Raw genomic sequence first — 13,897 nt, 5'->3', positions numbered from 1 at the left:
ACATCACCAGGCTATCTCCTCTGACGTCAGTACTGACCTCTCTGACCTCTGAATAGGGGCTTTCAGGGCTTCCTGCTGTGTAATCCTTTGTTCTCTGCTGTGACTAATATCCCTCCTTCCCCCTCCCCTCTCCATAGAACAGACAGTGGGAAGACAGTGGAAGTGGGAATCCAGGCACATAATAGTAGCTGTGTGCATGCTGTATTCTGTTAGTATGCCATCTCACCACCCCAAATCCACTAGATCTCTAAAACATTGTATGGGTCCTCATGTTCCATCCCCCCATGCCACACATTGTTACAACAGCAATGTAAATTAAAAAAATGACTAGGAATTAGGGTATCTTTAATACTTATGGATGTCTTTTTCATTTTTTTCTGCAGCTGTGTAATAACAAATACATGTAAGAAAGTGCCAGTGAATGATGCCTCTCCAGGTTGTAAAGTGACCTCAAAAGAACTTTGAGTGTAGCGGCAAAGGGTGCATGCATATGCATATATTTGTTATACGTACGGACCCTTATGCTTGCCCTAGATGTATCATATTTGCTGGCACTTAAATTCTTAGAATCTGTGCTCTCAACATCTTCATACCTGTCCTCCAATGAACCCACAAGCTGTAGTTATAAGAAGATTTCTTTGGAAAATGACAGCTAGATTGCTTAACAAAATATTTCTGAAACAGTGCACTAGGGGACAAACAGTAACAATATCCATTACTGATTTGCTGACAAATTGTTAGTTAAGAATAAGAAATGATTATATGGCTATATGATACAATGAAGCACATTTACAGGGATATATATATATGCAGGAAAGCAGTCAGAAAGAAAGAAAACAAGGAAGGCACATTATAGGCCTGAGCTGAACAAGGACAAAAAAAAGTTAAAATATCAAAGACAAAAGGGACAGTTAAAACCTCATTTACATATGACTAAAGGTAATAAAATAGTCCACAAAAATGGCCCGCACGCAATGTCAAATAGCTGCTTAGTGTCTCAGATATTGCAGAAACTTTGTACAGATATGGGAGGGGGGGAGTTTTAGCTCTGGTAAGCAGAAGACTTTAGCCATCTTCTGCTCTCTGGACAACCCTTTTAACGCTTACAAATTAATAAAAAAAAAAAAAGACACCATCCAAAAAAGGGAAAGACATAGACATAGTAAAGATCTTGAAATGTAATTATTATAACTATTACCTATGAAAATCTGTTCAAATCTCTGGCAGTTGCCATTGACAATAAATATAATAAAGAGCCCATGGCATTGTCAATAGTTCATCAGTTGTCAGTCCTTGAACCTCATTTGGCATGTTTAAGCACTGTAAGCCAGGAATACTCCACAATACCTACCATTTTAGTGATGCTCCAACTTAGTTCTCTAATTTTCCTACCCGTTACAACTGGTCTTTTTCAAAGTTGCTTAGATCCCACACATCAACATAAAGAACTGACAGTTCACATGCAGCTTAATATATCTTGCCCCTTGACAGCTTTTATTGTCACAAGACAGCAAATGAGGTACCCCCACCCAATTTACATAATGATCACAAACTAAAAGCAATATAAATAATAATTATTATAGTAGCATATACTACTACTACTACTACCACAATAGTATAGCTTGCATACATTCCTCCACAACATTAAAATAGCAAAGCTAAGAAGTAGAGATGAGCGAATTTACATTACAAGCAAAGCAAAGGGCTTTGTTTGCTCGGCATTTGGCCTTTGATCTCCCTGACGCTTCACCCCAGGTGCCTGGAAAAGCTGGATCCAGTCCTGGGAAACTTCTCCCAGTTGCTCTCCGACTAAAGAGCAAACAAAGCTATTCACTTAATTTGTAAAGTAAATTGGCCCATCTCTACTAAGAAGGAAAAGTCATGACGTTTTGAAAATCACAAGATTGATAGACATAGTTTGTGATATGCAACTAATAAAAAATTAAAACAAAATATTCAAAACATCTTGATTTATTGAGTCTCTAGTACGAGGACCAAGCTATCAATGAAATTAACAATGATTGTCTGAGGAATGTTCTGCCACACTTAATGCACTTGGCCAGGCAAATCATCAAGATCTACTTCTGGCAACTCTCTTTGCAACTGCTGACCTGTGTCGTCCAACATGTGCTCGATGGGAGAAAAGGAGAGAAATCCAGGGACGCTGCAAGCTATTGTAGCACGTTTAGGTCATGCCACTGGGAGGCCTTCATAAGGGATTGCCCCGCTGATCCTGCTCACCAGGTTATGATGTGGGGTGGCACAGTGTACAGTCACTGGAACTCTCGAGCCTTCATTCAAGGGACAGTAACTGTCTGGTGTTACATTGAGTTGATCATGGTACCAATGGTACGGCCATTTCTCTGCAGCGTCTCCAGACTTGTCCCCTATAGAGCACATCTGGTGGTGCATCATTGGTTGTCAATGGCAAAGGGAGCTGTCAGCAGCGAATCTTGAGGATTTTTGTACCCAAGTGCATTCAGCATGGTAAAACGTTCCTTAGACATCCAATAATAACCTCATTGATCACATGCCATGTGTATTTCTGTGTGTGGTGCTTATACTTGTGGCTGATCAAAGTAAGATACTTTGGATATTCCGTTTCTTTTCTTTTTTCACTTGCATATTATTAAAGCATCCAGTGGCCTCTCTGTCAGCTTCTCCACTTTCATGTGTCATAAATGTAAAATATTTTATTTAAAATTTTTTACTTAAAATATTCAGAGTTATGCATGTACCATCCCAAAGACATTGCGTTATACACAATGGAACAAGTCCATTATAAATCATATACTAGATAAATCAGATACAGATATGCTTAACTCTACACACCGCTCCCACTCAGGATTATAGGGACAGACTATTTTGGATGACTGTGTAACAGGAGACTCAGAGATATTAAAAACCATGTTTGATGGCTGATAACAGCTGTACTGTGTCTGCACCATTTACACAGTGCCATTAACTCACTGAGGGTCCACAATTGTCAATCCACAGTATAGGGAAACTATTTAAAAACACACAATTCCTTTAAATTACTGTCCTGTGGAAATACTTTAGAAACGTAACAATCTATTAAAGTGTCACTGTCGTTAGGAAAAACCTTTGACATGTCATAGAGACATGTCAAAAGTTTTGATTGGTCAAGGTCTGAGAGATCAGACCTGTACTGATCGTAAGATTGACCTGAGAGAAGACAGTGCTAAGTGTAATCCTCTCCAGGCTCTTTGTCACGTGATCAACCAGGCTCCAGCTGTCTGTTTAAGTGTATGGAGCCCGACTGATGGCAATAACACAGAGCAGGAAGCAGACCATGGTGCAGTGTGATTTTCTCTACACTCGGTATGGGTCTGGACACTTAGGGTCCTATTCCACGGGCCAATCAACGATGTAAACGTTTACTGGGCCTATTCCACGGCCCGATGAGCGTTGAGCAAGGGCTGCAAGGACATTGTTACCGATGTCCTTGCAGCAGCAGTAATACATTACCTGTCCAGGTTTCTCCGCGCTGTCTTCATCCCAGGGTCCCGCGCGCTCTATCTTCTGAATGGCCGGTCAGCTGACAGGCCACACTCAGCCAATCACAGGCCGCGGCGGTCCCGGCCTGTGATTGGCTGAGCGCTCCATCAGCTGACCGGCCATTCAGAAGATAGAGCGCGGGACCCTGGGATGAAGACAGCGCAGAGAAGCCTGGACAGGTAATGTATGCTGCTGCTGCTGCTGTCAAATCGACAGTCGCCCGCCAAGCACCGCTATTCAACCGTAGCGATGCGCGGTGGGGGAACGATGATTTTAGGTCTGGCCCTAAATGAACGATCAGCTGATGACACGATCATCGGCTGATCTTTCTCTCTATATCACCAAACGATAATCGGCCGAATCGGGCCAAATGGGGCCGATCCGGATGATTATCGTTACTGTGGAATAGGGCCCTAACACCTGGACCGATCAAAACTTTTGACATGTCAAATTTTTTTTTCCCCAAATGACAGTGACACTTTATGGTGTTTTGTATGGAGAGATGGGGGTCTCATTCTGGAAGTTGATTAACTAGCTCAGTGATTGGCTACTAAGTGTACCTTTAGAGAACCTGTTTTTGTATTACACGGACAACTGATTTCAGTGGACACCATGCAGAGCTTCTTTCACTCCGTGACTAGTTTATTATTATGGGATCTAAGTAACTGGACCATGTAGACCACCCCTTTAAGGAAAATAAGTGCAAGAAAAAAACAAAAAACAGTTTTACCAGTGTTCACATTACCTTGTTGATGACAAAATCTAAAAGGCTATATTTATTTACTCATGGGCTAGCTAGGTGTTGTGTTACCGCACTAAGGCTTTTGTTACGGACCAGAGTAGTATGCTAGCTAAGCTTTCCCTTAGGACACAAACACATCAACAAATATCGGTTCTCCCCGTCGTGCAGTTTGATGGTGGTGGAACTCAATCACACAGTTTCTTGGAATAATTGTAAAGTATACTGAAGGGGAATAGTGTTTTTGCTGTGACACAACACCTGTGGGACACATGAAGGAGCACAAGCAACGACAATGGAAGCCATCAGGAGCCATCCTTGGCTAGTAGCCAGAAACAAGACACAGTTGCAGCAGAGGGCAGTTCTGGGATAGACAACTTCCACTCCAAACCCCTGACTTAAAATGTAGACAGATCTTGCTGTGTGGACTGGCATGCTCCTTAGAGGTAGTTGTACCTCAGGCATTAAGCAAAGCAAGCTTATGAAATTGGACACATGGCACAAACAGGCTGGACTCTGGCACAAATAAGCAGCAAAGAGCAGAAGACAGAATACATTTTCTGCTCCCCAGACAACTCCTTTAATGAGGTATGCACTTTGCTCCAGGAGCATCCCCAGGTCCTGTCCTCAGATTAGATGTGGATTGGTGGCTGTAACTCTAATACTGTCATAATGCAGTCAGGAACGCAAGGGTCATCACCAGTATAATACCAACAGGTGCCAAGGTGTGAGAAAGAGACAGTATCTAGGAACAAACCAAAGGTCAGTATCAATAAAGAGAAAAATGAACCACAATCGGAAGACAAGGCATGTCATGGCATGGTGCAGTGTCCCAGAGCGGGTGTAGCCCCTGCTATGTTCTTGCCCACCTAAGGTAGTGTAGTGTGGTTAAGTAAGGTACCTTTATATAGAACCCTCTGGGTGAAGGGTATCTGCTCTCTATCTACATTTCCTACTTCTACCTGTATTTCCTATTTCTGTCTGCACTTCCTATTTTCTACCATTGTATTTTGTGTACTGTATGCACAGCTAAAAGAAATTGTTTACAAAGGGTTAACTGTCCAACTGCCTAACTGTATTTTTATGTGTCTATGCCACTGTTGTATTGGGTGATTTCTCCTAACCAATCCCTAAGCTGGGTACTTCATGTTATCTCACCAATCACTGGCCAGCGTTAAGGCCTTACAGTTTGTTTTTGCCCAATCAGAGAGTAGATTATTCCCTGAGGGAGATAAAGTTAGTTGGATCCAGTCAGGATTATTTTTGAGGGAGCTCCTGCTGTGGTTCCCCTCTACAGGACTCCAAGCAAATTATTTCTTCTTTATTTCATCTCAAGCAAATCCAAAAGGAACAACTCTATGCTGCTGTCTGTTCATCCTGATAACTAAAGGTCCTATTCCACGGGCTGAGCAGGGCCTGAACAACAATGTAAACGAGTGCAGATCTGCTAGACCGGCGCTCGTTTACTGGGCCTATTCAATGACCCGACAATTGTTAGCGAAGACTGCAGGGACATCGTTACCAATGTCCTTGCAGCCCTTGTTTCATACATTACCTGTCCAGGCGCAGGTCTTCTCCTTCTCCCGATCCCGTGTGACAGCATCAGCTTTGGAGCAGCCTGACTGAACTCACAGACCACTCAGCCAATCACTGGTCGCGGCGGGCCCGGCCAGTGATTGGCTGAGCTCTCTGTCAGCTCAGACAGGCCGCTCCAAAGCTGATGCTGCCGTGTGGGATCAGGAGAAGAAGACCTGCAGCCTGGACAGGTAATGTATGATGTTTGTGAAATCGACGGTGGCCCGCCACGCCCGCTATTCCACATAGCGATGCGTGGGTGGCGACCAATAATTTTAGGTTTGAACCTAAATGAACGATCAGCCAATGACATGATCATCGGCTGATCGTTCTCTCTATTCCACGGAGTGATAATCTGCCGAATCGGGGCGATTTGGCCAATTATCGCTCCGTGGAATAGGCCCCTAAGACAGGATCTCAAGTCAGTGATAATGTAAGTGCATAAAGCCAAAAGACTCCACTGCTGTTGCTAGGTTTCCTTTGGGGTCCCTCTACGCACAAGATAGGGCCTACGCTACTGTTTCTATGTCACTTCATGCCCATAGACACCAATAGGTGGAAGTTTATACCCATGGGCGTAGGCACTTTCTCTAAAAGCCCCCATAGCTGAATACCTTAGGGTGTAGGTAGCCCCCCCAATATCCCTAAAGTAGCCTTCAATCCACTCCTTCCTTCTAAAGCCAGCTTACCAAACTAAGTTCAAGCTAAAGTAAAGGCCCTATTACACAGAACAATTATTGTCCGTATTAAGCCAATAACGGCCATTACGGCCGATAATCGTCCTGTGTAATAGAACACAACAATCAGCCGACATGAACGATGTTGGCTGATCGTTGTAGTCGTTTGTCTTTCACCACCAAATGAATATAGCAGCAATCTGCTGCCGTCGCTCCGTGTAATAGGGGCTAAACACAGAGGGGGAGATTTATCAAAGGGTGTAAAGTTTAGACTGGTGAAAACTGCCCACAGCAACCAATCACAGCTCAGCTTCCAGCTCTGGTGAAAAGAAAGCTGAGCTGTGATTGGTTGCTGTGGTCAGTTTGCACCAGTCTAAGTTTTACACCCTTTCATAAATCTCCCCCAGAGACTTTTCAAGTAAATAAACGGCTGGTTTGCAAATATTGCTAAACCAGCCCAAACAAATTCTTCTATCTAATCGTTCACCATGATAATTATGGTTTGTGCAGCATTACATTGATGATGAATTATCTGTAACCCCTTTCCAACCCAAGACAAACAGTTATGCAATGAGTTAGGTATGCAGCGGGCTCAGGAGCCAAGCCTGCTTCTTACACAAAGGGTGCTGGCTGCTATTTGCATTCATTGATGACATTAATGACCAACATCCAAAATCTGTCTGTGGCATCTATATAGCTAAATAGCTGGCATAATCAACAGCATTTGCCAAACCTGCCAGCACAGTCCATAATAAAAAATCACAACCCCCCTTTCCCTGGTTGTTATTAAAAAAAATTAAAAAAAATAAAAAAATCTTAACTACAAGACATATTCAGTATCTTTCGGTGCTGAACTGTCCAACCTCTTATGTAATGTTACATCTTGATGGCAAATAACTGCCATTATTTCAAAACAACCGCCATTGTTCTAAATAACTGTAATTATTTGCCATTAAATGGCAGCCATCCACTCAATTTCAATAGTGTGTGAACATGGTGAGCAAAATACTGACCAAAAATACTGTGTGGGAACATAGCCTATGATTGTAGCCACGTGTTCCAGTCAGCCTTAGGGCTGCATCTAACTTCCGCAATGACCAGTAATCAAATGCCTTACCCTCTGGTTCAGATGGACCTGAGCATGCTCGAGATTCGCTCATCTCTAGCACCCACCCATAGGATGACAACTGGTGAACTGGATGCCTTGGTCAAGGGCTCTTAAGGCTCACTGAAGACTGTGCAGTACAAAGGCTAGCCTGTTCGGTCTAATGCCGCAGAAGTACAACTAAAGCACAAGATGCCATACAAGGTAATGGTGGCAATATTATTGGTGTCAGGTTGTCAGAAAAGTGTCAGAGTACACAGAGCAACCTGACTTGTAGTCAAAATTGGATTATGGAGAAGTGGGCCTGGTTTGATGTTTGTCACATTTTTTTTACTTGTGGTTAGCCAGGAGGAGAAGGCATAGTGATGCTCTGGACAATGTGCTCGCATTGATGTTACTTTGACACCTCTCTAAACATTGTTGCAAACAATGGATATCATTTCATGGCACACAATGAATGATGTTGGATTCTTTCACCAGGATAATGCATCCTGCTATGCTGCAAAAATTGTTCTGGTACAATTCGAAGAACATCACAAAGAATTCAATGTATTGACTTAGCCAGAACTTAACCTGATTGAGCATCAGTGGGATGTGCTGAAAAAACAAGTCTGATCCATGGAGGCCGCACCTTACATTTTACAGGATTTAAAGGATATGCTGCTAATCTCTTAATACAGTGGCACTTCCTGTGTAGTCAGTGACTTAAGGGCCCTATTCCACTAAACGATTATCGTTCAGATTATCGTTAAATCGTTTGAATTTAAACGATAATCGTTGAGTTGAAATGCAGTTAACGATTAACGACAGAACGAGAAATCGTTGATCGCTTTATAAGACCTGGACCTATTTTTATCGTTGCTCGTTTGCAAAACATTTGCAAAATTGTTCACATTGAATAAGACGTTGTTCGGTCGTTCGCAGTAGATACGAACGCAGTAGCGAAGAAAAAACAATCGCAAATACGATCATAAGTAACGTTCCATGGAAATGAGCGAACGTTTTCAGGTCCTTCGCAATAGCGGTCGTCTGAGACCGTTAATCGTTAACGATTATGCGAACGATAATTGTCCAGTGGAATAGGGCCCTAACAGTGGGGCAGTACAACCTGTGTGGCACCACTCTATAAAGGCAGGTTTACATATGTAGACGATTTGCATAGTCAGACTCGTAGTATTCTCCAATAGAAACATTGGCTTTAAGGGAAAAAAAACTGCATATATAAGAACCTTATATCTTCACATCTTCATCCACCATCACACCATCCTAACCTGGACAGAGGGAGAAAGACTACTACTACCACCATCAGATCCAGACAGCATCCGGCTAAGTATCACTCAGCTGTGCCTCTCCCTCTGCTCCTATACTCTCTTCTCCCACTATCTCTCTCTCTCTCACTCTTCACCCCTCTCTACTCCCACAAACAGCTACACCTTAACCCCCTCACTACTGTGCAACCCACTCTCTCTGCATTAACCCCTCCTATTCTGAACTGTGCAGTTTACCCTGTGTTATAGGGACAGATTAGCTGGGCAAGGGGAGGCGGTGTATGCATGTAGAGGTGTGTACGAGTTTAGGGATCTAATATTCGGGTGGGTAAGGTTCATTTACTGTGGTGATTTATCTGCTTTTACTTATATTATTGTGTTCGCTAATAAACATATTTTACTAGCGATATAAGTGTGATCAATCGCCGTGTATATTATAGGTCTTCAGGGGAACTGAGGGAAACTATACTAGGGAATAAGAAAGGGAAGGTGTAAAGTTGGAGCTCCCCTTTACTAGAGGTTGATCCCAACCTTACACCTTTTAAGGGAGTTATTAATAGAATATACAATATTTATTGATATTCATACCTTACGGAAGCCCTTCTTCATATAAGAACCTTGTAATGCAGTGAATTGAAGCTGTACAGCTCCATACTAAGTAGCCATATGGAGTTTGTGTTGTAACATGTCTCTACTTTAAGTCATCCATGTAATGCACTAGCTAGTCTGTTTTCAACAGAGTATTAAATGTAATAAGAGGAAAACAAAATGAGAATATGAACAGTGACCTATTTCAGTTTTGCACATACAAGAAAAAGGGCTGCAGGTCAGCTAAGAAAAGCCTTACCTGGGGGCACCAGTTCCCTGCAGCTAAAGGAATAACCAAGTTCTAGTCCTGTTAACAGTTAGTTGGGATGCCATTTATACTATAGGCTTACAGCACATCTAGATACAGTATGTAGCCTCAGTCTACATATTGCAGAATACTAGGGATCTTTATGAAAAATCCACATCACCAACTGTAAAACGTGCCTTCTAAGGGGCCCCAGAAGAACAACATTTTTGTTATAAAAGGTGATCCCTGCAAACACGTGATTAGTACCATATTATACTATATATGCAATGCGGAAACAAATACATCATAGTCTGGTTAATTTATTATAAGGTCATTAATGTATCACACTTTGTATTCAACAAAGCATCCTGTGCCATAAGTGATGGATAACATTATTTGTGATGCCCTCATCCTTTAAAGTGTACCTATCAGTGAGGACAGATGCAGACACAGCTGCCAACGAAATTCGGGTTGCTGTGGAAACGTCCTAAGCATTTTTAAGTTCCATGCATGAGTCCTATTATGTTTGAATGTTCTCCCTACATTTTCATGAGTTCCCTCAAGGTACAAGGTACAGGGTACTCAATTTTCCCACGGCACACAAAAAACATACAGATAGGTAAACTTACAGTAGATTGTGAACCCTAAAAGGGACAGGGGTCAATGTGAGTTATGACAAACTACGTACAATGCTCAGGGATAAGGTGGTACTATATAAATTATTATTATTAATAATTATTATTAATATTATTATTGTTATAGGCATATGGATGTTTAAAAGCATTCAATGTGACAGGTACACTTTAACTATTGTTTTGTTTTTAATTATTTATTTTAACACTGGACATATGGAGGTGGAATGGCCACAAGCCATTAGTCCTCCGAGAAAGCCATAAAGAAACAATAAACTCATAAGGCACAAGATAAAAAGAAAACAGCTGTAACAAATCTTATCCAGGTAAACCATGGCTAAGGGTACTATTACACGGAACGATAATCGGCCGAATCGGCCCGATTCAGCCGATTATCGTTCCATGTAATAAATACAACGATCAGCCGATGACAACGATCATCGGCTGATCGTTGATATAGGTTCTGACCTATTTTTGTCGGGCGCCGACCACGCACCGCTACGTGTAATAGCGGTGTGCGGGTGGCGACTAATGATTTACATTACCTATCCACGTTCCAGCTGACAGGCCGCCCGGCCAATCACAGGTCCCGGCCTGTGAGTGGCTGAGTGGCCTGTCAGCTGACAGGCCACTCTGACGTAAGAGTGCGCGGGACTCGGGGAGAAGAAGACCGCAGCAGCAGCCCTGGAACATGGATGGGAAATGTATATAGTTATGCAAGGGCTGCAAGGACATCGGTAACGATGTCCTTGCAGCCCTTGTTTAACGATTATCGGGCCGTGTAATAGGCCCAGTAAACGAGCGGCAATCTAGCGGATCGCTGCTCGTTTACAGGTATTATCGGGCCCCCATCAGCCCATGTAATACCACCCTAAGGGTGACTAGCTGACGGCCAGACCACCCACCCATGGAACAACGTTTTTTATGTATAAACAGGAAACACAACACTTTAATCATTGTGTACCTACCCCTTTCTGCAAACTTTTGACATTGCAGAAGTATTGGTGAGGGCCCGGTTTCTGAGACCCCACCAAACACTTAAGTGCTACACGCATAGTTTCAACTCAGCTCTCCTTAGAAAGCAGAGCAATGGTTGCCTGAAATGATGGTCACAACATGCACCCATACCATCTCAGAATGTATACTTCATACAACCCCTTTAAGCAAGGCATATTCATACAATGTTAAAGTATATGTTTATGATACATTGGTAAATTCTTATAGGTGTGGCTATAGGTGCTAGGACCACCACTAACCAAAGTAAGACATAAATACCAAAGCAATTTCCCCTCAAGTTCTTATAAATAGCTCTGCATGCTTAACTGCAGAGAAGTCTCTATAACACTGACTGAAATAACTGGAGCATATGGGCATTCAAACCATGAAAAGAATTCACAAAAGGTCCTTTTTTAGGATTTGGGGGCGTTCTGATAAATTCCTCACATCCTGTATCACAATCATATGGGTGAATGTTTTAGAAGCGTTTACCAATCAGTATGCAACAAATTAAAAAAGGAATCAAGGTAAAACTGTTTTACATGATACTATTCCTTGTCATTTTCTCTGTTCTGATGTTTTATCATCCAATCTAACATGAAACAAAATTGGAAACACTAATGTAAACTTGGTCATAATTAACAAAACAGTCATCATATTCACAAAGTCATTCAGCTGTAAGATGTTTATGCCAAGGAACTGATTTCTCAGAGTGTTGTTCTCATTGATTGGAATAAGGCCATGTTCACATGTTTTAAGAACATTGGCTGTTGTTTGACACTGCAGTATAGGCTGGATGAACATCACTTGATTTTAATTGGAATGTGGGCACATTCGGGTGTGTCCGCAGTCCAATTTGCCGTAGACCACAGAGTAAAACATGTCCGGGAGCCGCAGCCTATTTTCTATGGCCGCTGTTCGGTACATAATAGACCTGTCAATCATTTTGTTCGGCCGCAGAGAAGAACGGCCGTAGTGAATACACTACGGCTGTTGTTCATTGCTAAAATACAGCATAATAGCCTAAAGCCTCATTCAGACGTTCTGTAGACTGTCCACAGTTGCAGACAGCTCTATGGATCCATTAATGGCCCTGTTCACACATTCTGTAGTGTTATGGGATCGTGATCCCTAATGCGCAAAAAAATGCTATGGGTCCGGACAGCCTACAGAACATGTGAATGTAGCCCAAGGCCTCATGAGCACAACTGGATTTACAGCTCCACACAGATTATAACTTCTTTGGATTTATGCCATGGCACCTGTGTTTATGGTCATATCAAAGTTTCTTTTTGGATAATCACACATAATTCACAGAGCAAGTTGTTTGTGCCATGTTCCACTAGATGCCATATTATGGAGGTAGCCCCACCTAGAAGCATTGCTCCCAATGTAAAGCCCTTACATCATACAATGCAATTTGGCATCACAAAGAGAGTGCCTATGTAGAATGAGACAGCAGGGACCTTTCATGCCCAAAGCTCTGATCAGCATGGAGCCATATTCCCACACCATGACCCTACCATGACCAAGCCAATTTGGGCCTTATTGCCCAAGCCATTTTCTTCATTTTGTTTTAGGATTGCATTCTAAGAGCAATTATTTTTTTAATCTTTACATTAACATGGTGTGAGTGTTTGTTTTTTTGCAAAACAAGATGTACTTTTTAATGATGCCTGTTTTGGGCTCATATAACTTATTAAATCTCAACTGGATACTTAAAAAAAAGGCTATTTTTGTCTCTCTATTTGGCGTTTGAAATATACACCACTCACCATCAGGTAAAAATAACATTACACTTTTATACTTTGGTTCAGTGATACCCAATTTTCTTTTTTTTTTTTAGTTTGCCACAATATTAACACTTTATATATACTTAAAAAAACAAACAAAAAAAAAGAATGGAACTGTGGGTCACGTGTCAACCCGTGGCTCCATTCATAACGGTTATGGCGCCATTCTAGAGATCCCTGGGGGACCCATAGGTAGGACCCCCTCAATCTCAATTACAGGGAGAAGTTTCCCAGGACTGGATCTAGCTTTCCCAGCACATGGGGAGGATCGGCAGTGAGTTTAAAGGCAGCAGGCTGATCAGTGGATTGCAGAGATAATGAAGCCATTCACTTCATTATTACTGTAAATTTGTTTATCTCTAGTATCATCAAATGTAGTGCAGCCAATCTGTTACCAATAAACACGGGCACCAACTGGCAGCCTGTCCTCATATAACTGTTGTCTGCATAATGTTTTATCTTATAAAAAGTAAGGCGAGTGAACACTGCTTGACCAATTATCAGCCCGTATCTGTTACACCCTCTTACAGGGTGGCGCTAACATTCAATCATACCACTACTCCAAGTCACTCATTGCGTGGATGAATACTGCAGACAACAATGTAGCCTGGGAGAAGAAAGCAGGCAGTGTCTAGCCATGCTTTGTATACATTACTATTATCATCATTTTTATAGAAGAACGGAGAACCTTACGTTTCCACAATATTAAATACGTATGGTTAGCAGTTTTAACATACATGTATTCAAGAGCAAAATAA

At 42.0% G+C, this 13,897-nt stretch overlaps 1 protein-coding gene across 3 annotated transcripts in view; it reads right to left on the bottom strand.

The window, feature by feature from the left end:
• Positions 1–13,897, bottom strand: part of STAC3 (SH3 and cysteine rich domain 3) — a 48,956-nt gene that overhangs the window by 32,676 nt on the left and 2,383 nt on the right. The window contains exon 1 of one of the 3 annotated variants that reach the window (XM_069972271.1): positions 5,221–5,321. The exons of 1 other annotated variant lie outside the window; for it this stretch is intronic. The gene's annotated coding sequence lies outside the window, so the exon portion shown is untranslated. Of the gene's footprint in view, positions 1–5,159; positions 5,322–13,897 lie in introns of those variants that run through there. One more of the 3 variants, XM_069972276.1, reaches the window with a different exon arrangement.

Source organism: Dendropsophus ebraccatus, chromosome 5 (assembly GCF_027789765.1).
Source record: "Dendropsophus ebraccatus isolate aDenEbr1 chromosome 5, aDenEbr1.pat, whole genome shotgun sequence".
Classification (NCBI taxonomy): Eukaryota; Metazoa; Chordata; class Amphibia; order Anura; family Hylidae; genus Dendropsophus; species Dendropsophus ebraccatus.
This window is presented reverse-complemented; position numbering and strand designations above follow the sequence as displayed.